General features: G+C 41.2%; 1 long non-coding RNA gene across 2 annotated transcripts in view; it reads left to right on the top strand.

Annotated features, from left to right (window-relative positions):
* The first annotated feature begins 5,498 nt into the window (after positions 1–5,498).
* LOC141567243 (uncharacterized) overlaps positions 5,499–25,347 on the top strand; it is a 32,162-nt gene continuing 12,313 nt past the window's right edge. Inside the window, exons 1-3 of one of the 2 annotated variants that reach the window (XR_012489739.1) lie at positions 5,499–5,782; positions 8,314–8,355; positions 16,296–17,046. This is a non-coding gene — a long non-coding RNA (uncharacterized LOC141567243). Of the gene's footprint in view, positions 5,783–8,313; positions 8,356–16,295; positions 17,047–25,347 lie in introns of those variants that run through there. The other variant, XR_012489738.1, reaches the window with a different exon arrangement.

The raw sequence follows: 25,347 nt of genomic DNA, 5'->3' as shown, positions 1-25,347 counted from the left end.
TCAGGGTCAGAGTTAAGGTCAGGTTGAAGGTCAATTTCAGGGTAACTTCTGATGAGTGGGAAATTAGAGATGGTGTCAGGGTGACATCAGAGTCAGTTTGTGGGGCAGGTTCTTTAATAGGGTGAACATGAGGACAGGGTAGGGTCAGTTTTGGAAACTGATCCAGGCTCAGGATCAGGACGATAGTCAAAGTCAGTGTCATTATGAGGATAGTGTCAGGGGAAGGAGAAAATCAGAGTCAGGGTCAGGCTCAGTGCCAGGTTCTAGGTCTATTTTATGAACAGGGTCAGTATAAGAGTAAGACTAAGAGTCAGGATAAGTGTGAGCATGAAGGACAGAGTCAGTGTGTCAGGATCAGTGTCAGGATCAGGGTAGGAATAGGGTTAACATTTAGATTCTGTGTTGTGTGAATGTGAGAATCAGGGTCTAACTCAGGCTTAGTGTCAGGGTCAGTTGAGGGTCAGAGTTAGATTTACAGTCAGTGTGAATGTACATGTTAGTGATGTTTAGAGTCAGGGTCATGGTGAGAATTAGCATGAGGGTCATCATAGAGTGAAGGAGGGAAGGTGAGTGTTAGAAAGAGGATAAGGCATAGGGTAATGGGTCAGAAAAAATGTGAGAGTGAGGGTCAGATTCAAGGTCAATCAACATAAATGTCAGAGTCTAGGTGAGGGTCATAGTCAGTGTTAGGTGAAGGTCAGCCAAGAACAAGAGTCCAATTGAGGTTAAGTGTCAGAGTTGGGGTGAGAATGAAGGTTAGGGCAGGGTCAAAGTAAGGATCATGTCAGGATTAGTATCAGTATGAGGGTCAGGTCAGGGTGAGAGTGAGGGTAAGAGTGAGTCTAATGGTCAAGTCAAGGTGAGGGTTAACGTGAATTGAAGTATCTTAATGAGGATGAGAATCACAATTAGAGTCAGCATTGTGTCATAGACATGGTGAGGTTAAGACTCAAAGTCAGGCTGAGTTTCAGGTCCAGTTTTAGAATTAACCTGACCCTGACCTTGATTTTCACCTTATCCTGAAAACACCCTGACCTCAACCTTGATCCTGAAGCCGACCCTGACCCAGATACTACCCTGTTCCTCACACTGACCGTGTTCCTGAAATTGACTCTGAACCTTACTTGATCACTCTTTCATCATGACACTGACTCTGACCTTGACGCTCAACCTGACTATCATGATGACACTTTCCCTGAAACATACACTTACCTTTATCTCAATGCTAAAAATTACCCTCTCTCTGAACCTAACTCTGTCCTTGACTGTTATCTGACCTTGACCGTTATTCTGACTTTGACTTAACCTTCACCCTGAATCTGACCCTCATCTTCTCCCTGAACTTCACTCTCCAACTCCCCATTTCTATAACCTTAACTTTTACCCTCACATGTACACTGACTCAGAATCTCCCCCTCATCTCACAGTAACCCTATCCTATACTTGACCCTGATCTTCAACCTTACACTAACCTTATCTCTGACCATGAACCTAACATTGACTCTGGCTCCTCTTGCCCTTTCCCTCACCCAGACACATACCTTCACTCTGCATCTGACTCTGACCCTCATCCAAGTTCAAAACCTACCCTCACATGGACCTTGATTCTGTCACTCACTCTGACAATGATTCTAACCCTCACCCTTATCCTTAACCTAACATAACCCTGATCCTCCCAATATTGATTCTGACGCTCAATCTGATGTTGACCGGATCCTGAAGGTGACCCTCACACTTATCCTGCCCCTGACCCTACATTGATCCTTACACTCACAATAACCCTGACTCTCATTATAACACTCAACTTGATGCTGACAGTTATATTAAACTTGATCCTGAACTTCACCATGAGTTAACCCTGATATCCTCACTCTCACCCTAAGCTTATCCTCCATTATGTTCCTAACCTTCACATTGACCTGACACTGACGTTCGCCCTGAGTCTGATTCTGACACTATGCACCCGACCTTCACACTGACCCTCACCATTACCATGACCTTGACGCTAACCTTGAACTTTACTATCACATTTGTCCTGACCTTGCACTTGACCTTAAAATTCACCTGACCCTCACCTTCATCCAGACCCTATTCCTTACCATTACTTTGACACTACCATCATCCACACCCTCAACCCTGCATTTGACCCTAACTCTCACACTCATCTTGACCCTTTACTTGTCCTAGTCCTTCATCCTGATCCTGACCCTCATTTTTCCCGTGTTGCTAACCCTGAAGCTGAACCTGAGCATGACCCTCCCTCTGACACTAAGACCCGTACTTTCACAATGGGACATTTTTCAAACCAACCTTGCCTTGACTTTCTTTTCACTCTGACCCTCACACTCATTTTGACCCTGACTCTTTCCCTGACTATGATCCTTACTTTGATCCTCACCTGAACCTGATCATCACCCTGAGCTGACTTGACACTGACCCTCAGTATGACCATTACCCTTGTCATGATCTGACCTTCCCCCTGACCATGACTGTGCATCAGGCTGTCACCCTAATCCTGATCCCCATCCTCACCCTCTCCCTGACCCTTATCCTTAATCTCACTCTGACCCTGATACTATCTCTGATCTCCCCACCCTTTTTACCTTACTTGACACTTAACCTGACTATGACCCTGACCAATTCCCAAATCATAACCCTGACTGACCCTGACCCTGGTCATACCTTGACTCTTATCTCACACTGATAGCGAACCTGACCTTCAACCAGACTCTGACCCTCACTCTGACTATCCCCTAATCAATGAGCCCACATTCTCATCTTTCCTTGATCTTAACCCTCACCTGCTTCTGAAACTGACATTAAGCCTCATCTATAATTTGACCCTTATTTGGCCCTCACTCTGACCCTGACTCTCACAGTGATCCTAAAAGTAACCTTGATTCTCACCCTGACCCTGACTATCACTTTGACACTGACTGTAATAGTACACTCACCGTCATCCTGACTCTGTCCTCTACCTTCACTCTGACACTAACCTGGACACCGTACCTGACGGTCCCTTGACTCTCACTCTGACAATAAACACTTCACTGACTGTGAGACCCTTATGTGGACCCTGAGATACACTTTGACCCTGATCCTTATCCTTACTGTCACCCTAAAGCTCACCCTCACCATGACATTGACCCTCACTCTCACTCTCCCTGACACAAATCTTGGTTCTGATCCTGACCTGAATTCTACCCTTATCCTGAGCTTGACACTACCTAACATCATGAAATACCTTATCAATACCCTGACACTGAGCCTGACCCCTATCATGACCCTGGCCCTGAAGTGAGCCTTGCCATCACCAAGTCGAGTTTGAAATTTTGTACATATACATTCTAGTGTTATCTATATTCCTCATAACTCACAATATGAATGTCCTTTTGAGGGCAATGCATAATTCTGCACTTGCTTATACTTACATCACATATTTTCAAATACGCTGCTTTGATTTGTATTAATGTGGTCTACTTCAAAGTAAAAAGGTGCAGTTAAGAAGAATATGTGGTTCTCACTGATTTGGCTCAGATAAAGCATGGGTTCAACTCCATTAATTCTAATAGTCATTAAGAATTCTCTTGGCAAATGCCTGATTCAGAGCTTGATTTATTCTTTACAGCTTGTCTGTACACCTCCATACAATTTTCAATGATATTTGCTTTAACTCCTAATAAGAAGTTACTATGGAGAACACTGTGTAAATACGAGCTCATTTTTACATGTATGGCTTAGATTACCGTTACCTTGTTCTACCTCATAGGAGGAAAGAACAGTTGAGATAAAGTGCATTTCTGAGTTTTGTTTTGTTTTTTTCTTACATAAATCTTACATATGTCTCCATTTAGGCAAACAAGAAGCAGTATTGAAAACAATTCATACTGCTGCAAACCAGCTCAGCCTCCGTCATTCCTTTCACAAGAAAGTCCTTATTGCTCCTTAGGGTAAATTAAGATAAGATAAACATAAGGGAGCAAAACACATGCATTTCAAAGGCACATCTTACTTAAACAAAAAAATATATATAAAACATATTTATAAACCATAATTTTAATTGATCTTATTTCTTAAGATATCAGTGAATTAAAATATGCAAGCTTTTGCATTATATACATACACGTTTGTATTTGCCTCCTCAAATTTTTAAATTAATATGAAATAATGCTCATAAAATATTACTTGGACAGTTTTTAACTTTCTGTCCTCTAGGTGTCACTTATGTCTACAGAAAAAGAAAGAAAAGAATACTTCAATTAAAGATAGTAATTAATGTAGATAGTTTATAGTCTATAGATAGATTATACTTGGTACAAGAATTACACAGAGAGTTTCTATTTGTTTTTCTATTTGTTCATTTTTTAAACTTATTGCAGTTCACACATAACAAATTCAAAATGATGTATGTTGTTTTATTTAATATACTGACAAATTATATTTTAAAGCTGCAGTGAAAAACTTTAAATTATTACCTAATTATGTGTTTGTGTATCCAAAAAGTGCCCAATCATAGAATTGGCCCCACTTTCTAACACCAAAAATAGAGCAAACCTTCACTTCCTTAGTCCTTCCCCAAATTACCCAACAAAAACCCAGTTCTGTAATAGGTACTTTTTAAACACTCTCTTACCGCACCATATGGTTCCCAGTGTACATTCTCCTTCAATGCAACCAGTAGTAAGCCAAATTTATTCAAGTACAGGTAGGTCTTTGGGGGGATCTTTGGCTTAATGATGTTGACTAGTTGAACAAACACATGGGCACAGGAGCTGTGGTGTCAGTGGTCAGGGTTAGAATACTGTTTTAGTTTTTGCCTTTTCAAATTTTTAAATAATGGGAGATAAATGTTTATTTCAAAAAAAAAGCTGGGTGTTTTTAAACTGTCTGTCCTCTGGGTGTACTTTATGTCTAGAGGGAAAAAAAGAAAGGATTGATTACTGTAATTGAAGATACTAATATAAATGTTGATTAGATTAGGTATAAGGATTGTAGAGATATACAGGTCTATGTATAGGATAATTGTATTTTAAAACTACAATCGGAAAGTTTAAATTACCACCATCATATGTTTATATATCTATGCATTATGTTTTTGTATCTACAGATGCCTAAATCCATACAAATAGATGTATACAATATCAGTATATAGCAATAGATTCTTTCTTACAATTTATTACATAAGTAATGTGCCAAAGGAATAAATTAGGATTTAGGTCTTTCATGTAAAAATTACTGAGTTATTTTATGCCCAAATCAATAGTTTCCTTTTGTCACCAAATTATTGTTAATTCTCAATGTTTTTTTGCATGCTCTGAGACCATCAGTTTGAGGCTCTCTTGGCTAGTCCTGTACTAATTATATTTGTTCATATTCAAAATGCCATCGCAGACTTAATTCACCCCTGAAAATACAAACCACACTACCAGCAGGTGGTGACGCCGAGCGCATGCGCTCCGGGCTGCTCAGCACCACCCCTTCAGACGTGCGCCCTTGGACCTGCCCAGCGCAAGCGCATTTTCTTGAAGGAACAGGTGGTCGGAAACCGATGTTTATCTGAGACCCCACCTTCCCTACTGTGTGGTTCTATCTTTTTGAGGAAAAGCGGGGCGGGGGGGATGCAATAGATCTCCCGGTAACCCCATCCTCGCCCAGCCGCCACAGCGGGCGCTCTTGGGGCTGCCGAGGGCTCGCCCCTCGCGAACAACTAACTATTGGCCATCAACGCACCTGGAATGGTCCCAGCGTGGTCAGTAGTCAGGCAGGGGGCTTCTCCCCGAAGGTCAGTAGTATTTTGGGGCGGGGAGGGAGGGTCAGAGGGATCGCAGCCGGCGTTTCCCAGCAACAGTGATTCCTGACTGTCCCAGGTTCTCGGTAGAGTGTACAGGGGCGGGGCTCCTCTCTACGGACTTTGCGGACAGTGGCAGTACCGCCTGCCGGCGAGCGTGCATTGAGGAGCAGTGCAAGGGTGACTTATGCCCAAAGAATCAAATTGCAGAAGGATGCTGGGTAGTGTAAAACGTGTAATCCGTCACTGGGTCACGGGTAAAGGAGGTGGGGTTGGGGTAAACCCAGCGATCTGTTGCCCCCCTGCCCTCTCCACAGCGGGGAATGGAGAAGAGTCAGGGTGGGGACCCAGGTGGACGATGGGGTCTAACCACTTGTCCTTTTAAGAAAGTTTCAGGCCAGCCGGGTGGCTCAGGTGGTTAGTGCTCTGTTCTCCTAACTCCGAAGGCTGCCGGTTTGATTCCCACATGGGCCAGTGGGCTCTCAACCACAAGGTTGCCAGTTCAATTCCTGGAGTCCCGCAAGGGATGGTGGGCAGTGCCCCCTGCAGCTAAGATTGAACACTGGCACCTTGAGCTGAGCTGCCACTGAGCTCCCGGATGGCTCAGTTGGAGCACATCCTCTCAACCGCAAGGTTGCCGGTTCGACTCCCGCAAGGATGGTGGGCTGTGCCCCCTGCAACTAACAACGGCAACTGGACCTGGAGCTGAGCTGCGCCCTCCACAACTAAGACTGAAAGGACAACTTGAAGCTGAACGGCACCCTCCACAACTAAGACTGAAAGGACAACAACTTGACTTGGAAAAAAAGGCCTGGAAGTACACACTGTTCCCCAATAAAGTCCTGTTCCCCTTCCCCAATACAATCTTTAAAAAAAGAAAAGAAAGTTTTACCCTGCAGAACAAGGAGAAATCGTGTACCGCCCAGAAGGGGTTGATCAAACACATTTGAAAGCTAATGGTAGTTTCAGTTGTGGGAGAACAAGGATTTTGGAGAAGTTTGTTAATTTTAGTTTTAGAACTCATCTGTTCTCTCTATTGTTCTTGAGGACTTGTAGATGGTGAGGACAGTGAAGCTTTTATGTAACAGTACAACTTACAGTACTAGTAAAATAAATGTCTCTGTCATTAGAGAGGTAAGTGGGAATTTCCCAGGTGGGAAAACAACACCAAGCCACCTTCTCCTCCCCCCAGGTAATGGGCATAGCTCCCTGGTAAGGAAAACCTTCAATGCGCCCTGAGAATAAATGCATAATAAATGGAACATATTTCTAATTCAATGCAAAATGTATTTGTATGAAGTGCATTTGGAGGTGTTTAAATGGTCCTAGGGCCCTTGGTTCCTGTCCATGACCTACCTTGAAGGTTTTCAGGATTGTGTGGTTGGCAGATAAGACTTGACTGGAAAACGTCCTTGGCATCTACATCTAAAGTTAAGCCACCGTTGTTGGCTTAATATTGTTGCTGACTTATCTTTGCTTTTCAGGTAATATGAAGAATTTTTGTTAAACTCTATTTTCAAGTGTTTTGGCTTGATCAGTTGGCCATCCCCTGATGTAATGAGCATCCTAAGTTAAATAAGGAATTTATTTCTGATAGTTAACAGCCTCTTTGAATTTATCCAAGGCATTTTTTGCATGTGTGACTCTAAGAGTATTTATCTAGGTTAACATTATTTGTTTAACATAGTGGTCAGCTGAAGCATTGTGAGATTCTAGGTCTCTTTCTTTGACCTTTTATTTTTATTATAGCTATTTTCTTAGGTAATAGCAAAACATCTAAAAGTTCTTTAATGTGTTGTCCAGTATGTATAGGTTTTTTTCAAGGTTAGAAACACCTTTGTTTCTAAATGATTCTGAATTTGTGGACTACCCCAAAATCACATTTACTATTGGTATAAATATTTCCACTTTGATTTTTTGTGAGTTGGCAAGTCCGTGTGAAGACAATTATGCTAGTCACCTGAACTGATTTAGTTTCTAGAAGTTGTCCATATCTAAGGGTGAATTGAAGTGTGTGATAGCATTTTCAACATGGAACAAATAAAATTAGGTCAAGGCTGTCCTTGGAATAGCTAAGAATGTGGTTGAAGTGTATGCAAAAAGCATGAGAGTTAATAGTTAACCAACTGTTAACTGACAAAACAGGGCTTTTATTGATGTGGGCATAAAATAACATGTCATTTTACACAAAAGGCCCAAATTCTAATTTTATTCTTTTGGTACATACATAATAAATTGTAGTAAAGGACATAATACCATTTTTGTATGCGCCAAGACATACATAGATATGTATAGGTAATAATTTAAAAATTTAAACTATAGCTTTAAAATATAATTGTCAGTAGACTAAATAAAACAATATGTCATCTTAAATAAATTTACTATGTGAATGGACAACTTTTAAAAATAAACAAACAGGAAAATCACATTCTATACACAAACCTATATCTCGTTGCCATGCTTGTACCCAGTATAATCAACTATATAAATGCTATCTTTAATTATTTTTTCTTTTTTTCCTCTAGACATAGGAGACACCTAGAAGACAGAAAGTTAAAATTGCCCAGGTAATTTTTTATGAGTATTTACCTCATATTAATTAAAAGTTTTGATAAGGCAAATACAAACATACATGTATTACTATCCAAAGGCATTTACATATTTTGTTAACTTATGAACATTTTAAAGAACTAAGGGTCATTTTTAAAATTATGTTTAGTAAACAATATAATTTACCTGCTTTTTTTGTTTTGTCAAGAATATGCCTTTGAAATGTGTTTTTCTGTCTTCATGTTTATCTTGTTTTACTCCAAGAAATAATAAGAAGTTATTTTTGAGAGGAATGTCGAGACTGAACTCACTTATACTAATACAGACTATTTTCACTGTTGTTTAGACTCTTCCTCATTTGCTGTACCTCGCAGTAAGAATGTGCCTTTGAGATGAATGACACATATTCATCCATGCTTGTGTTCATACTTAGTTTACTCTAAGAAGCACTAAGGACTGACCTTTAAGACAAATGTCTGAGACTGCACTTCTTTGCACTAATATGAATTTTTTCAATTCTACTTTTGTTTGCCCACACTGAGATATAAGTAAGATTTATATGACCACAAAACCCTCAGAAATGCTCATTCATCCCCACTGCATTTTCTTCTTGTGAGAACAAGATAAGAGGAATCCAAGTCATATATGTGAAAATGAGCTCTGATTTACACATTGTTCTCCACAGTAACTTCTTATTGTGAGTTAAAGCAAATATCGTTGAAAATCATATTTGTGTGAACAGACTAGAAGTAAAGAAGAAATCAGACATTAGTCTCTAAAGAAAATTTTTATTGACTGCTAGAATTAACCCATGCTCTATCTGAGGCAAATCAATGGGAACCACATATTTTTCTCGACTGCACTTTCTTCCGTTGAATAAGAAATTTATTAACACAAATCAAAGCAGCATATTTGAAAACATGCAATATAAGTGTATATGTAGTTCTCAAAAGTATGTTCTTATTGCTAGTTATAAGAAATCTAGATAAAACTAGTATGTAAGAGTACAAGGTTTCATGTTCAAATTCAACTTGGTGAGTGTCAGGTTGAGGATCAAGGCCACTGTTAGGGTAAAGGTCAGTGTGAGGGATGGAATAAGTATGAGGGTAAACATAAGAAAGAAGTTCATGGTCAGGGTGAGGGTTAGAATCAGGGTCAAGGTGAAAGTGAAGACGAGGCTCAGGGCAATAGCCATTGTTCAGGGTAGGGACAGGATGAGGATTCTAATCAGTTTCATTGTCAGTGTGAGGTAAGAATCAAAGTATGATCAGAATTAGGATTATGTTGAAGATCAGGGTCACAATAGGGAGAGGGTCAGGTTCAATGTGAGAGGAATATAAGGGTTAAGGTCATGGTATTGGTCATGTTCAGAATGATGAACAGGGTCATGGTCAAGTTGTTCATCAAGGAGAGTAATGTTTGAGGAGTAAGGAAGTCAGAAACAGTGTCAGGGTGGCATCAAAGGCAGAGTCACATTGAAGACAAGTGTCACGAAGAGGGTACATATGAGCATTAGGATCAGAGTGAGGATCAGGTGCAGGGTTTGATTCAGGGTCATGGTCACAATGAAGGTCATGGTGAGGGTCAGTGTCAAGTCAGCTTCAAGGTTAGGATCAAGAATAGGGTGAGAGTAAAGGTCAGGGTCAGAATGTATCATGGTAAAAGGGTCAGGTGCAGCCTCAGGAACAGGGCAAAAGTGAAGGTCACTATTAGGGGAAGTGTCAAAGTAGGAGTGAGAGCCAGATTCAGTGTCAAGGTGAGCAGCAGGGTCAGAATCAGGTTGATGGTGATGTTGAAATTGAGGTTCAAATTCCCAGTGGGGGTCAAGGTCAAGTGAAGGGTCAGTTACATGGTCAGTATGAGAGTCTGTGTCCCTTAAGTAAGGTTAAGGTTGCAGATGAGGGCTAGTATCAGGATCATGATGAGGGACAGAGTCAGGAGGAGAGTGAGAGGCAGGTCAAGTGAAGAGTCAGGGACATAGTAAGGGTCAGAGTAGGGTTGAAGGTGCAGGTTAGGGTCAGCATCAAGGTTATGATAAAGGATAGGATCACGCAGATGGTGATATTTGGGGTCAGCTGAGTTTTAGAGTCAAATTCAGAGTCAGAATAAACCTGAGAGTAAGGTTCTAGTTCGAGGTCAAAGTGAGGATGAGAGTTAGAATCTGGGTTGGGTCATGGTGATGTTCAGCTACAGAATCAGCTCATTCTCAAGATGAGGATTCAGATTAGGGTGATGGTTAAAGTAAGTGTCAGGGTAAAAGTCACAGTCAGAATGAGTCTCAGAGACTTGTCAACATCCAGTTCATAGTCAAGGTAAAAGTCAATTTCAGGGTCAGGGAGGTTAGGGTTGTGTCATGTGAGCATCAGGGTGACAGTCTTGGTCAGATTAATCTTCACGGCTATACTGAGATTTAAGATAAGGATAAAGGTGAGATTGGAATTAATGTCAGGCAAGGCATCAGGCTCAGAGTGAGGAGAATGTAAGGATGAGGTTCAGACTAAAGTGAGGGTTAAAGTCAAGTGCAGAGTCAGGGTGAGGGTCTGGATCAGGTAAGTGTGACAGTTAAAGTCAGTATTAGGCTGAAGTTCAGGGTCAAGTGCAGAATCAGCATCACTATATGATGGAGGGAGGTTTTGTATACATGTATGGTTAAGGGTCAAGGTTGTAGACATGGTGAGAATAAAGGTGAAGTTCAGGGAAAGGGTTATGGTCAGAGTCAGCATGAGTGTCAGAGTAAGGGTTAAGGTCAAGTTACAGTCAAAGAGAGATGAATGGTCAGAGTAATTAAGGATTAGTTTTATGGTCATGGTCAGTGTCAACTTGAGGAACATGATGAAAGTCAGGGTAAAGGTTAGGATCAGGTAAGGTTCAGGGTCAAGCTAAGGATCTGTGTCAGTGTAATAGTGTCTGGGTCCGGGACTGCTTCAGGATCAGGGTGAAAGTTTTCAAGGTAGGGTGATAATCAGGGTCAGGTTAAAAGTAGAGGCAAGTTGAGAATCAAATTCATGTAAGGCTCAGGAGTAGGAAAGTCAGATCCCATGTTAGAGTAATATCAGCATTTGTTTGGGGAGATGGTCATGGAGAATATGAGGGTAAGGGTCAGGCTGAGGGTCAGTATGAGAACAGCTTTTGGGACAAGGTCATTGTGAGACTTAGAATTAGGGTGAGGGTAAGATAAAGGTATAGGGGGCGGCCGGTTTGCTCAGTGGTTAGAGCGCAGTTCTCATAACACTTAGGTCACCGGTTCGATTTCCACATGGGCCAGTGAGCTGCGCCCTCTACAACTAGATTAAAAACAATGACTTGACCCGGAGCTGAGCTGCAACTCCCACAGCTAGATTGAAAAGAATGACTTGACATGGAGCTGATGGGTCCTGGAAAAACACTGTTCCCCAATATTCCCCAATAAAAATTAAAAAAAAAAAAAAAGATGTTTAGTATGGGTTCAGAAAAGGATAAGGCTAGGGGTCAGGGTACTGGGAATGTGAGGAAAGGGAACAGGGTAAAGGTCAGGTTCAGTGTGTGTGTAAGTGTGAAGATTATGGTCATGGTCAAGTTAAGTGAAAGGATAAGGGTCAGTGATAATATCATTTTTATAGGGGTCAGGGTTAGGGAGAGATTCAGGGTGAGGTTTTCAGAGTAAAGATTAAGTTGATGGTCAGAGTCAGTTAAAGTTTCAGGATGAAGTTCAAGGCCCTGGTGAGGGTAGAGTCAGGATAATAATGTGACTCTCAGTGGCTTCACATGGGTCATCACCAGGGTCTGGGTGAGGTTTACTGTAGGATGTAGGTCAGGATGTAGGTCAGACTCAGAGTGATGGTCAAATAAGGGTTAAGGTAAAGATGAGAGATATGGTCAGGTTCAGGGTGAGAGTTAGAGTCAGCATAAAGGTCCAGTTCAGGGTTAGGGTCAGGGTGAGTATAAGGTTTGGGGTCAAGGTCAGAATTCCATTCAGGTGAAGGTCAGGGTAAAGGTGAGTCACACTCAAGATCAAATTCAGGGCCAGGGTCAGGGTGAAAATTCCAGGGTAAGTGTCAGAGAAGTATCAGGTTGAAGATCAGGGTCAGTGTCAAGGTTAAGATTCAGTAAGTCGGTGTTTAGGGTAAAGTTGAAGATCAGGGTCACTGCAGGAATAGTGTCCATAGCATGGTCAACTTCAGTGTCAGGATCAAGGTCAGGGTGATAATCAGGGCCAGGATCATGGTAGTCAGGGTCAGGTAGAAGGTGAAGATCAGGGTGAGGTTAAAGTTTCCAGGAAAGATCAGTCAAGGTTAAGGTCAGAGTGTATATCAGAGTCTTATTGAAGGTCACAGTTAAAGTCAGGGTCAGGCTCAGAGACATACTGACAGTCAAGGTCAAAATCAGGCTGAGTGTGAGGTTCAGTGTGAAGGTCAGGATAAGAATAAGGGTGAAGGTGTGGGTCAGGGTTATGGTTAGCATTAGCATCAAGTGAAGTCAGCATCAGGTTCAGGGACAAGGTGAGGGTCCCAGTTGTTTTCATTTATATGGTCAGGGTCAGGTTGATGATAAAGTTCAAATTAACGGTCCGGTTAGGGGAAGGATCACATTAGAGGTCAATGTCAGGGTGATGTTCAGGGTCAGGTAAGTTTCAGGATCAATGTTAGGCTATTGGTCAGGATGACAATCAGTATGAAAATCAGGATCAGGGTAACAATGGGTGAAAATCAGGATCAGGTTGAAGGTCAAATTCAGGACTAGGGTTAATTAGTAGTAGAGTCAGTTTCAAGGTGTCATCACAGTCAGATTTGTTTGAAGGTTAATCGAGAGGATGAAGATAATGGCCAGAGACGAGTTGAGGGTCGGATTCAGAGTCCAGTTGAGAGTCAGGTTCAGGATAATAGCAACATGATGGTGTGCGTCAGTGTGAATGTTCGGGTCTTGATGTGGGTGAAATGTGGGATAAATGTGAGCCTCAAGGTCGGGATCAAGGGCATGTGAGATACAGGGTCAATGTCTTAACTAGGGTCAGGGTCATGGTGAGGTTCAGGTTCAGGTGAAAGATCAGTGTCAGTATCAGGTTGATGGGGTGAAGGATAGTGTCAGGTAAGCATCAGGGTCTTGGTCAGTATTAGGGTTACTGTGTGGGTGAAAATCAGTGTTAGGCTAAGTATCAGAATCAGAGTCATGTACCGGGTCATGGTCATGTTCTATGTTCTATGTGAGAATCAGGGTCAGCTTTAGAGTCAGTTTAGGTTTAGGGTTAGAGTGAGGGTAAGTGTCAAGGTGAATGTGAAGTTGAAACTCATGTTCAGGGTGAAGGTCAAGTCAGGTTCAGGGTGGGTGTCTGTGTCTGAAGAGGGTCAAAGTAAAAGTCTGGTTCAAGTTTAGGCATAGGGTGAAGGTAAACTTGAGTGTCTAAGTCATGGTCCAAGGCAGGTGAAAGTCAGGGTGACCCAGAGTCAGAGTCAGGATCAATGTGAGGTTGATGGTAAGGGTCGTGGTCAGGCTCTGGGTACAGTTGAGGGACACGGTGGAAGTCAGTGACACTTTCACGGTTAGGGTCAGCACGATGGTCAGAGTCAGGGTGAAGTTCAGGCTAAGGACCAGGTTAAGGATCAAGATCTGAGTCTCTGTGAGTATCAGGGAGGATTCAGAGGGAGTGTGAGGAAACTGTTTAGGGTCATCATCAAGATAAGGGTCAGTGTCAATATGAGCTTCATTGTCAGGTTCAGGGGCACAGTGAGGGTCAGAGTGAGAGTCAGACTCAGAATCATGGTCAGGGTGAAAGTTGGGGTCAGGTAAGTGTCAGCATCAAGATTAGGAGCATATTCAGGGTGAGGGTGGGTAGGGTCACGGTCAGTGTATGGGACAAGTTCAAAGTGAGGGTAAAGGTAAGAATCCGACAGTGTCAGGGTCAGGGTCAGAGTCTACATGAGGGTCAGGCTACGAGTCATGGTAGTTCCGGAACAGTGTTAAGGACTAGGGCAAGCTCTATCTCAGAATAAAAATCAGAGTCAAAGTTAGGCTAAGTGTCTGGTTCAATATGAAGCTGAACATCAGGGTCAAGGTCTTGATGAGGGTTAGGGTGTCAGGCTCAGGGTTATGGTAAGGATTCGAGGCAGGTTTAGAATAAGTGTCAGAGAAAGGATTAGGTTTAGCTTCAGGCTAAAGGCCAGGTTAAGTTCAGGGTAGGGGTCAGAGTCAAGGTAAGCATGAGGGTGAGGGGCTGTTTGTTGTGCAGGATAACTAAACCCTATTCCTTAGAGGGGCATTATTTATCTGCAGCTGCTCCCCAGTCCTCCACATCCCTTCCTGTCCAACCCACTCCTTCAGGTCCCTGGAAAGACCTGCCTGAAGAACCATGGACTCTTAGAACCCACCTAGAGCAGTAGGAGTAATCCACTTTTGTGTTCAGCAGCCCTCCCACTCTCTTCTTTGGGGCCTGTTGTTCCCAGCCTCCTAAAGGCACCTCCTCATTCTCTGTATTAGGAGAAGAAGATACCGTCTCAGAGATTCCCTGGTCTTTCATGATATCCTGTCACCTTCAGGGTGAAGCAAGCACTGGGCAAGGCATTTCTGGCTGGAACTATTCGCCCTCCTGCCAGTGACCTCTCTGCCTGCCCGTTGCCTAATCTGTAAAATAGGGGAGTTAGATTTCATGGTCTTTTCACACCCTATAGGAACCTTTCAGTCACTGACTCCTTCCAACTTTCAGGTCCTGCTTCTCTTCTGTAGTCTGCAGAGTAGTGTTTCTTAGCTTTTAAACTTGATGTCCCAAATTGCCAAAAATGCAGGGTCATGATCTCATTTCACTATTCAGAACCCACCTCCTGTCCCATTGGGACCCACTTCAACTCCTACACAGCTTCCAGGGTCAAGGAAATTCTGCAGAGCTTTATTTTCTGTAGTTTGTGCTATGAAAATAAGAGAGATTTTTGACATTTTTCCAAATATAAAAATTATAATATGAAATCTGCTTTTTCAAACAACACCTTACCACTCACTCCCTGGAAGAGCCCAGCAAGCTTTCTCAGGCTGTCATTTTCAAGTCTCCTCTCACTTCTCTTGGGAATCTCTTGTCATTTAAAGATATTGATTATCTGCTCTACCACTGACCCCGTCCTCTTTTCTTTTTGTCCTGGTTGCCTGTGCTTGGTGTCAGTTTTCAGATAAGGAAAGAGAGTTGCTGCTAAGGCTCTATTTATAATATGTCCTTGAAAGCTGAGTGCTGACTTCTTTGAGATAAAAAACTGACGGGTGAGGAGAAGAGACACAAGGCAGAGGGTCATCCTTAGTGACAATGACAGCACAGGCTGCATGAGCGTGGGCATGCAGGAACATGGGAACGCAGGAACAGGCGTGTGCACACACGCATGCACACACACACATGCACGCACACATGCATGCACACACATGCACACACACACATGCACACACACGTATGCACACACACATAGCATCCAGGTCAAAACAAATAAAGAGAAAAGAAACACAGAGGTCCAGGGAAGAAGGGGAAAAGCCTGGAATATAATAGAAACTTGACACGTGTTTGGTGAAAAGAAAAGAAGACAGAAAGGGAGGGAACAAGGTGGGAAAGGGGGGAATTCAGAAAGACAGCAAATTTAATGAGCAAAGCACTGTACTTGGTGTTAGGAACCTTAATTTGAAGGCCTGACTTTGCTTGGTTTATTTGGTTTAGTAGAAATTTGAGCTTGGGCTAGTTTCCTGACTTCTCCGAATTTTGGTTTCCTCTTTCCTCAAGTGGGTGTAATATTTTCTTCCCACCTAATCTCATAAGATTGTTATAAAAACCCAGTGAGATGATGGTTATGGCAGGACTGAAAACACTCTAAACAGTGAGGCCCAGCATCCCTGTGAGCGCTGGCTTTTGTAGAATGCTGTTTACCAGCCACGATGACATGCTCTGCTTGCTTACATTCAAGCATTTCACCTCACAACAATCTTGCCAGTATAAACTGTTATTCCACTTCTTTAGATGAAGAAACATGCAGAGGCATGGTCATTTGCTGAAGGTCACACATCTAGTAAGTGGTCAACTTGGATTTGAACAAGGCTTGCTGGAGTCCAACAGCCAATTTCCTTAACCACTCTGCCACTCTTGGACCTTAGTAAGTAGCCAGTGCCTTTTCACACACCCAAATGAAATGAAGTCTTCTTCCCAGTATTAAGTGACATTGTATTCGTCGGCTTGGGCTGCCGTAACTGAATACTACCACAGACTGGGAGGCTTAAACAGCAGAAATTTATTTTCCCACAGTTGTGGAAGCTGGAAGTTTGGGGTCCAGGTGCCTGCAAGGGTGGTTTCTGGGGAGGCCTCTCTTCCTGGCTTGCAGACGGCTGCCTTCTCACATGGCTTTTGCTCTGTGCATGTGCACTCCTGGCTTCTCTTCCTCTTCTTAGAAGGACACAAGTCCTGTCGATTAGGGACCCACCCTTATGACCTCATTTAACTTTACTTGCCTCCCTAATGGCCATACCTCCAAATACAGTCACATTGCGGGTTAGGGTTTCAACATATGGATTTGGGGGTTGGGGAAGGGACACAATTCAGTGCATAATAGACATGTAATCAACAAATACTCCAAAAAAAATAACAAGTTTATCTACTTTTTTTCCACAAAGAGAGATTTTTCTAAAATTCCATCAGCCCCTGCCACAAAATTCTTCAGATCTGAATCCTGCCCAGATAACTGTTCTCCCATAATGCCAAGCAGTTCTGCCGTAAAGGAATGAAGTGGGTTTTGCACACAATATTTAAAGTGTTACTGCTCTCTCCCTCCTGCTTAGGCGCATTCTGAAGAAGTGAAAGGTCTTTCCCTTCTCCCCCTCTTGCCAAGCATTCCTATTTATAGTTTCTGGCGCTGGCAGGTCTGAGAAGTCAAGAGATTTCAAATCACTTCCACGGTTTTGCAGCATGTTCCCCTACCCCCACCCCCACAGCCATTAGAAACTATTATTGCTGGTTCCCATGGGGTAAGGGAGTGAGGAGGAGAGAAACAAAGAGAAAGATTTGAGCATGCAAAGCTACAGGTTTGTTTGTTTTTTTCTTAAAGCCTCAGAAGAAAATAAATTGTGCTTTTACGCCTGTAGTGTATTTTGCTTAGGTCTGCTCATAACCAAGCCTTCCTTGTTTGTTCCTGAAAACTTAGAGAAAAAGTTTCATGCTGACTCCATCCTTGAACCCTACTTCACAGAGATGCTGATGAGTCCGGGGGCAAAGAGAGAAAGGCTGGAAAGGTTTGTTGCCTGGATGCCAGAAACCGTTAAAGGGTTTTACAATTCATCTCTTTACTCCTAGCGGCACATGATAAATTACCAGCATCAATCTATCTAATGCTATCAGGCTTCAGAACTTGTGAGCCATATGTTCACGTCATTGCTTTGTGCAAATAGATACTCTAAATATGCACTGATCTGGCACATTTCATGTGTATTTATCAAAATGGTCTTTTATCTCCCAACACATATATTAATAAAAATAATACTGAATAATACCAAGTTTCATCCATGCACAAGATTCAAAACTCTAGGTTTCCGAATTTAATGAAGGCTATTTGTAATAATAAAAAGAAAAGACAAAAACTAGCCCAGTAACCAGAAGTTCTTAGAGAAGATAGAATAAAGTTTGTATCTTATAGTTTTTATAGATGGATGGTAGAGGAAAGGTAGAAATATGGTTGAATTTGATTTATTCCTGATAAAAATTCTGGATTGGGTGTTCAGCCATCTGAGGCAAGAACAAACATTGTTTACTCTGAGTACCGAGTCTGTGTGATGGTGAAATAAGTCACACCCCATATTTACTCGTAGTACTAATCGCACATTTTCTGGAAAATAAATTAATATATTTTTAAATTTTATTTATTACTAATACTTCCTCCCTGGTTACCATAGGCAACAATAGAAGCTATGAGCTTCTATTAATGCAGCAATACTAATAGTTGCATTTCAAGTCAACAAATACTAAGTTAGAAAAAAAGAGCGGGACTTCCGGAAAAATGGCGGCGTGAGGTGAGCCTCTGTAAAGCTCCCCTGGAATTTACAACGAATCGAACAACAAAAACTCCACAAAGGACTCCCTGCACAGCACACAGGCAACACGAAGAGGCCCACTACCGACTGAAATCACCTACAGGTGGGAGATTCGCGCGAGTGGAGGGAGGAGGAAACGGAGAAGTGCGCGGAGACGGAGACGCGCGGGCGGAGGACGCAGACCTAGCTCAGTGCGCCGAGCTCGCTGCTTCCCAGAACCACCGCAGCTGCGAGTGAGGGAAGAACTCGGACTGCTAGGGCTCCGCCAGGGCTCCACAGGGCTGAGGGGACAGCATATAACACGGCTGAACCCAACGCTCACGGCAGAGACCTCGGAGAAAAGACTGAGGGAAAAAGGCTGAAAACGGTGGTTTAAGCCCGCACTGCCGAGCAGAGAACGGAGCCTTAGGCACTGAGACTAGCCGCCCCCTCCCAGAGCTCGCCCCGCCCCCACCTGCCCGGTGCTAAAAGCGAAACAGTAGCAGTGTCAGATCAAAACAACAGAAAATTTGCTGTTTTGAGAACTGTGGACTGCAAACACAATTTCACAGCCCAACTAGTTCCAGCAAAGGGGAGAGAGCTGTGGAAGCAGGACGGGCTGTGGTGGTGGTTGCCGCCATTGCTCTGGGCCACCTCTCACAACTCACCCCGCCTCTGACCCCACCTATCTGGGCGGATCCCTGCAGGAGTAAACAGAACTGCTGAAACATACGGGCTCTGAATCAGGAGCTGGAAGAGCTTTGGAACATCAAAAGCTCTCCGCATACCCACCGGGACACTGCGCCCTGTGACCTAGACGAACTATTAACAGAGGAGAAGCCCGTCTCTCAGGGAATCCCCCCATTGTGTGAGAAATTGGAATAGTGCAGAGAAAACATAGCACTACCGTGTGGGAGAAGACAAATAAGTTGCAGTTGGAGAAATAATAAAACATTCTACCAACAAGTACTGGCAAACAAAAGAAAGACCGCTTTCTATCAACCTGTTGCAGAAGCCACTCCTGTAGATGTCTAGGAAGAGAAATAGTAAACCAGTAATCGCCATGAATAACCAAGGCAACAAGATAGCTCAGAAAGAAAGTGAAAAATCTCCAGAGAAGGCACTTAAAGATACAGAAATATGTGACTTAAATGACAGAGAATTCAAGATTGCAGTTCTGAAAAAACTCAACGAGATACAAGAAAACACAGATAGGCAGTTAAAGGAACTCAGAAACTCAATCAAAGAACAGCATGAGCATTTTACGAAAGAGATTGAAATCTTAATAAAGAACCAAATAGAATTTCTGGAGATTAAGAACTCAATAGAAGAAATTAAGAATGAAATAACCAGCTTAGGTAGTAGAGTTGACCAGATGGAGGAAAGAATCAGTGACATCGAAGATAGAAACCTGGAAATGACACAGAGAGAAGAAGAAAGAGACTTGAGACTTAAAAGAAATGAAAGAACTCTACAAGAACTTTCTGACTCCATCAGAAAGAGCAATATAAGAATAATGGGCATACCAGAAGGAGAAGAAAGAGAGAAGGAACAGAGAATATATTCAAACAAATTGTCGATGAGAACTTCCCAAATTTGTGGACAGAACTGGACCCTCGAATCCAAGAAGCAAATAGAACACCTAGTTACCTCAATCCCAACAGGCCTTCTCCAAGGCACATTGTATTGAAGCTGTCTAAAATCAACGACAAAGAAAGAATCCTCAAGGCAGCCAGGGAAAAGAAGACGGTAACTTACAAAGGAAAGCCCATTAGATTATCATCAGATTTTTCAGCAGAAACTCTACAAGCCAGGAGGAGTGGAACCAAATATTCAAACTATTGAAAGAGAGAAATCATGAGCCAAGAATAATATATCCAGCAAAGATATCCTTTAGATATGAAGGAGGAATAAAGACCTTTCCAGACATACAGAAGCTGAGGGAATTTTCTAATACACGACCTGCACTACAAGAAATACTAAAGGAGGCTATTCGACCACCATCAACAGGGACAATTTGTGGCAACCAAAACTCAAAAAGGGGAGAGTAAAGGCCTGAACCGAATATGGGAATGGAGAAAGTAAGCGTGCTGAAGAAAATGGAATACTCTAAATATCAAACTTTCTTTTACATAAACTTAAGGGTAACCACTCAAAATAAATCCAGAATTGAAATATATACTGAAATAAAAGAAGAAACAGAGGGAAACATCATAGAATACCACCACACAGAAATAATAGACAACAACAAAAAGGCAAAGAAACAATGGAGACACAGCCTTACCAGAAAACTAAAGATAGAATGACAGGAAATCCTCACATATCAATAATCACCCTAAATGTAAATGGACTGAACTCACCAATAAAAAGGCACAGAGTAGCAGATTGGATCAAAAAACTAAACCCAACCATATGCTGTCTCCAAGAGACACATCTCAGCTACAAGGACAAGCATAGACTCAAAGTGAAAGGGTGGAAATTGACACTCCAAGCAAATGGTACCCAGAGAAAATCAGGTGTAGCCATAATGATATCAGATGAAACAGACTTCAAGGTGAAAAAGATAACAAGAGATAAAGATGGACATTTCATAATGGTGAGGGGACTGTACAACAAGAAGACATAACAGTCATCAATATTTATGCCCCCAATCAGGGAGCACAAATACACCAAGCAACTACTAACAGAACTAAAGGGAGAAATTGACCAAAACACAATTATACTAGGGGACTTAAATACATCATTGACAGCTATGGATAGATCATCCAAACAGAAAATAAATAACGAAATAGTAGCCCTAAATGACACATTAGATGAAATGGACATAATTGACATTTATAGAGCACTTCATCCTAAAACATCAGACTATACATTCTTTTCTAGTGTACATGGAACATTCTCAAGGATAGACCATATATTGGGACATAAAATCAGTCTCAACAAATTTAAGAAGATTGAAATCATACCATGCATATTCTCTGATCACAAGGCTTTGAAATTGGATATCAACTGTAAAAAGAAAGCAGGGAAAAATACAAATACATGGAGATTAAACAACATACTTTTAAAGAAGGACTGGGTCAAAGAAGAAATTAGAGGAGAGATCAAAAGATACATAGAAACAAATGACAATGAAAATACATCCTACCAAAATTTTTGGGATGCAGCGAAAGCAGTTTTAAGAGGGAAATTTATCTCATTACAGGCCTATCTCAAGAAACAAGAAAACTCCCAAATAAATAACCTCATGTTACACCTTAAAGAACTAGAAAAAGAAGAACAAGTAAAACCCAAGGTCAGCAGAAGAAAGGAAATAATAAAATTAGAGCAGAACTAAATGAAATAGAGAACAAAAAGACAATAGAAAAAATTAATGTGACAAAGAGCTGGTTCTTTGAAAAGATTAACAAAATTGACAAACCCTTGGCTAGACTTACTAAGATTAAAAGAGAGAAGACACTGATTAACAAAATCAGAAACGTAAAAGGGGAAGTTATCACGGACACCACAGAAATACAAAGGATCATCCAAGAATACTATGAAGGACTATATGTCACCAAATTCAACAACCTAGAACAAATGGACAAGTTCTTAGAAACATATAGCCTTCCAAGGCTGAACCATGAAGAACTGGCAAATCTAAACAGACCGATCACCAGTAACGAAATTGAATCAGTCATCCAAAACCTTCCCAAAAGCAAAAGTCCGGGACCAGATGGCTTCACTAGTGAATTCTACCAAACCTTCAAAGAGGATCTAATACCAATTCTGCACAAACTCTTCCAAAAATTGAAGAAGAGACAGTACTCCCTAACTCATTTTATGAGGCCAACATTACCCTGATACCAAAACCTGGTAAGGACAGCACAAAAAAGAAAACTACAGACCAATATCTCTAATGAATACCGATGCAAAAATCCTAAATAAAATTCTAGCAAATCGAATACAACAATGCATTAAAAAGATTATTCATCACGACCAAGTGGGGTTCATCCCGGGGCACAAGGATGGTTCAACATCCAAGAATCCATCAATGTGATACATCACATAAACAAAATAAAGGACAAAAATCATATGATTATATCAATTGATGCAGAAAAAGCATTTGACAAGATACAACATCCATTTATGATTAAAACACTTAATAAAATGGGTATAGAAGGAAAATACCTTAACATAATAAAGGCCATATATGACAAGCCCTCTGCTAATCTCATAATTAATGGAGAAAAGCTGAAGCCCTTTGCTCTACGTTCAGGAACACGACAAGGATGTCCCCTATCACCTCTGCTTTTCAACATAGTGTTGGAAGTCCTTGCCAGAGCAATCAGGCAAGAGAAAGAAATAAAAGGCATCCAAATTGGGAATGAAGAAGTTAAATTATCACTCTTTGCAGATGACATGATGCTATATATAGAAAACCCTAAAGACTCCACCAAAAAGCTACTAGAAACAATCAACGAATACAGTAAAGTTGCCGGCTACAAAATCAACGCACAAAAGTCCATTGCCTTCCTATATACTAACAATGAAATCTCAGAAAAGAAATAAAAAAACAATTCCTTTTGCAATTGCAGCAAAAAGAATAAAATACCTAGGAATAAACTTAACCAAGGATGTGAAAGACCTATATGCTGAAAACTATAAGACATTTTTGAAAGAAATTGAAGAAGACACAAAGAAATGGAAAGACATTCCATGCTCATGGATTGGAAGAATCAACATAGTTAAAATGGCCATATTACCCAAAGCAATATACAGATTCAATGCAATCCCCATCAAAATCCCAATGGCATATTTTAAAGAAATAGAACGAAAAATCATCAGATTTGTTTGGAACCACAAAAGACCCCGAATAGCCAAAGCAATCTTAAGAAAAAGAACTATAATGGAGGTATCACACTTCCTGACTTTGGCTTGTACTACAGGGCCACAATAATCAAAACAGCATGGTATTGGCAGAAAAACAGACACATAGACCAATGGAATAGAATTGAGAACCCAGAAATAAAACCACATAAATATGGACAGATAATTTTTGACAAAGAAGCTAAAACATACAATGGAGCAAAGACAGCCTCTTCAATAAATGGTGCTGGGAGAATTGGATAGCCACGTGCAAAAGAATGAAACTGGACTGCTATTTGTCACCATGTACCAAAGTTAATTCAAAATGGATCAAAGACTTAAGCATAAGACCTGACACAATAAACTGCATAGAAGAAAACATAGGTACTAAACTTATGGACCTTGGGTTCAAAGAGCATTTTATGAACTTGACTCCAAAGGCAATGGAAGTAAAAGCTAAAATAAACGAATGGGACTATATGAAACTTAAAAGCTTCTGCACAGCAAAAGAAACCATTGACAAAATAAAGAGGCCACCAACTGAATGGGAGAAGATTTTTGCAAACAGTGCCTCCGATAAGGGGCTAGTATCCAGAATATACAAGGAACTCATGCAACTCAACAACAAAAAAACAAACAACCCAATTGAAAAATGGGCAGAGGACTTGAAGAGACATTTCTCCAAAGAGGACATACAAATGGCAAATAAACATATGAAAAATGCTCAACATCACTAATCATCAGAGAAATGCAAATCAAAACCACAATGAGATATCACCTCACCCCAGTCAGAATGGCTATCATCAACAAGACAAATAGTAACAAATGTTGGAGAGGTTGTGGAGAAAAGGAACCCTCATACACTGTTGGTGGGAATGCAGACTGGTGCAGCCGTTATGGAAGGCAGTGTGGAGGTTCCTCAAAGAATTACGAATAGAATTGCCATTTGACCCAGCAATCCCTCTCCTGGGTATCTACCCATAAAATCTGAAAACATTTAGAGATAAAGACACGTGTGCTCCAATGTTCATTGCAGCTTTGTTTACGGTGGCCAAGACATGGAAACAACCAAAATGTCCTTCGATAGATGAATGGATAAAGAAGTTGTGGTACATATACACAATGGAATACTATTCGCAGTGAGAAAAGATGATATAGGAACATTTGTGACAACATGGATGGATCTTGAGAGAGTAATGCTGAGCGAAACAAGTCAGACAGAAAAGCAGAGAACCATGTGATTTCACTGATATGTGGTATATAAACCAAAAACAACAAAAGAACAAGACAAACAAATGAGAAACAGAAACTCATAGACACGGACAATAGTTTAGTGGTTGCCAGAGGGTAAGGGGGGTGGGGGGTGGTGGGGGGGGTGAGGGTAAGGGGGATCGAATATATGGTGATGGAAGAACTGACTCTGGGTGATGAACATACAATGGGATTTATAGATGATGTAATACAGAATTGTACACCTGAAATCTATGTAATTTTACTAACAATTGTCACCCCAATAAATTTAATTAAAAAAAAAAAAAAAAAAAAAAAGAGCGGAAGGAATATATGTCAAATTGGCAACACTGATTATTGCTTAGGCCTAATTTCTATAGGTCATTATAATTCCTTTTCAAAGATTTGAATTCATAGAATTTTATTAGAAAACACTTAAAACTGCTTTAATTTTTTAATTTGGGGAAAATTTTAAATAATAGAGAAAAATGTAACGTGCATGCATACTTTTCAACCAAAATGAACAAATGTTAACATTTTATCAACTTTTCTTTAAGTCTTTCCTATAAAATGGATGACAAAAGTTACAGATAAAGTTGAAATGCCCTCTCTATGTCTTGCAAGTCTGCCTCCCAGAGGTGACCACCATTAGGCATTTGGAATGTATCCTTCAGCCACACAAATATGTAGCCATCAATTATGTAAGATGTTGCTTTGTATATCTTTAAACAGGTACATAAACATCTTAGCCCACCATTCTTCAACTTAATTTTTCATTCTTATTGTGCTTTCTGGAAGGCTTTCCTCCTGTGTAACTCTGGCATTTTAAAAGTGTGTATTTTTTAACAATTTACATTTTTACTTTAATTAGCAGGATAAGACATTAAATAACCTTTGTAAGTCAGAATCACTGAGAGACACCTATAGTCCAGACACTT

Source organism: Rhinolophus sinicus, linkage group LG10 (genome assembly GCF_036562045.2).
Source record: "Rhinolophus sinicus isolate RSC01 linkage group LG10, ASM3656204v1, whole genome shotgun sequence".
In the NCBI taxonomy this organism is placed as follows: Eukaryota; Metazoa; Chordata; class Mammalia; order Chiroptera; family Rhinolophidae; genus Rhinolophus; species Rhinolophus sinicus.
The sequence above is the reverse complement of the archived record's forward strand: the minus strand, read 5'-3'. Positions and strand labels throughout refer to the sequence as shown.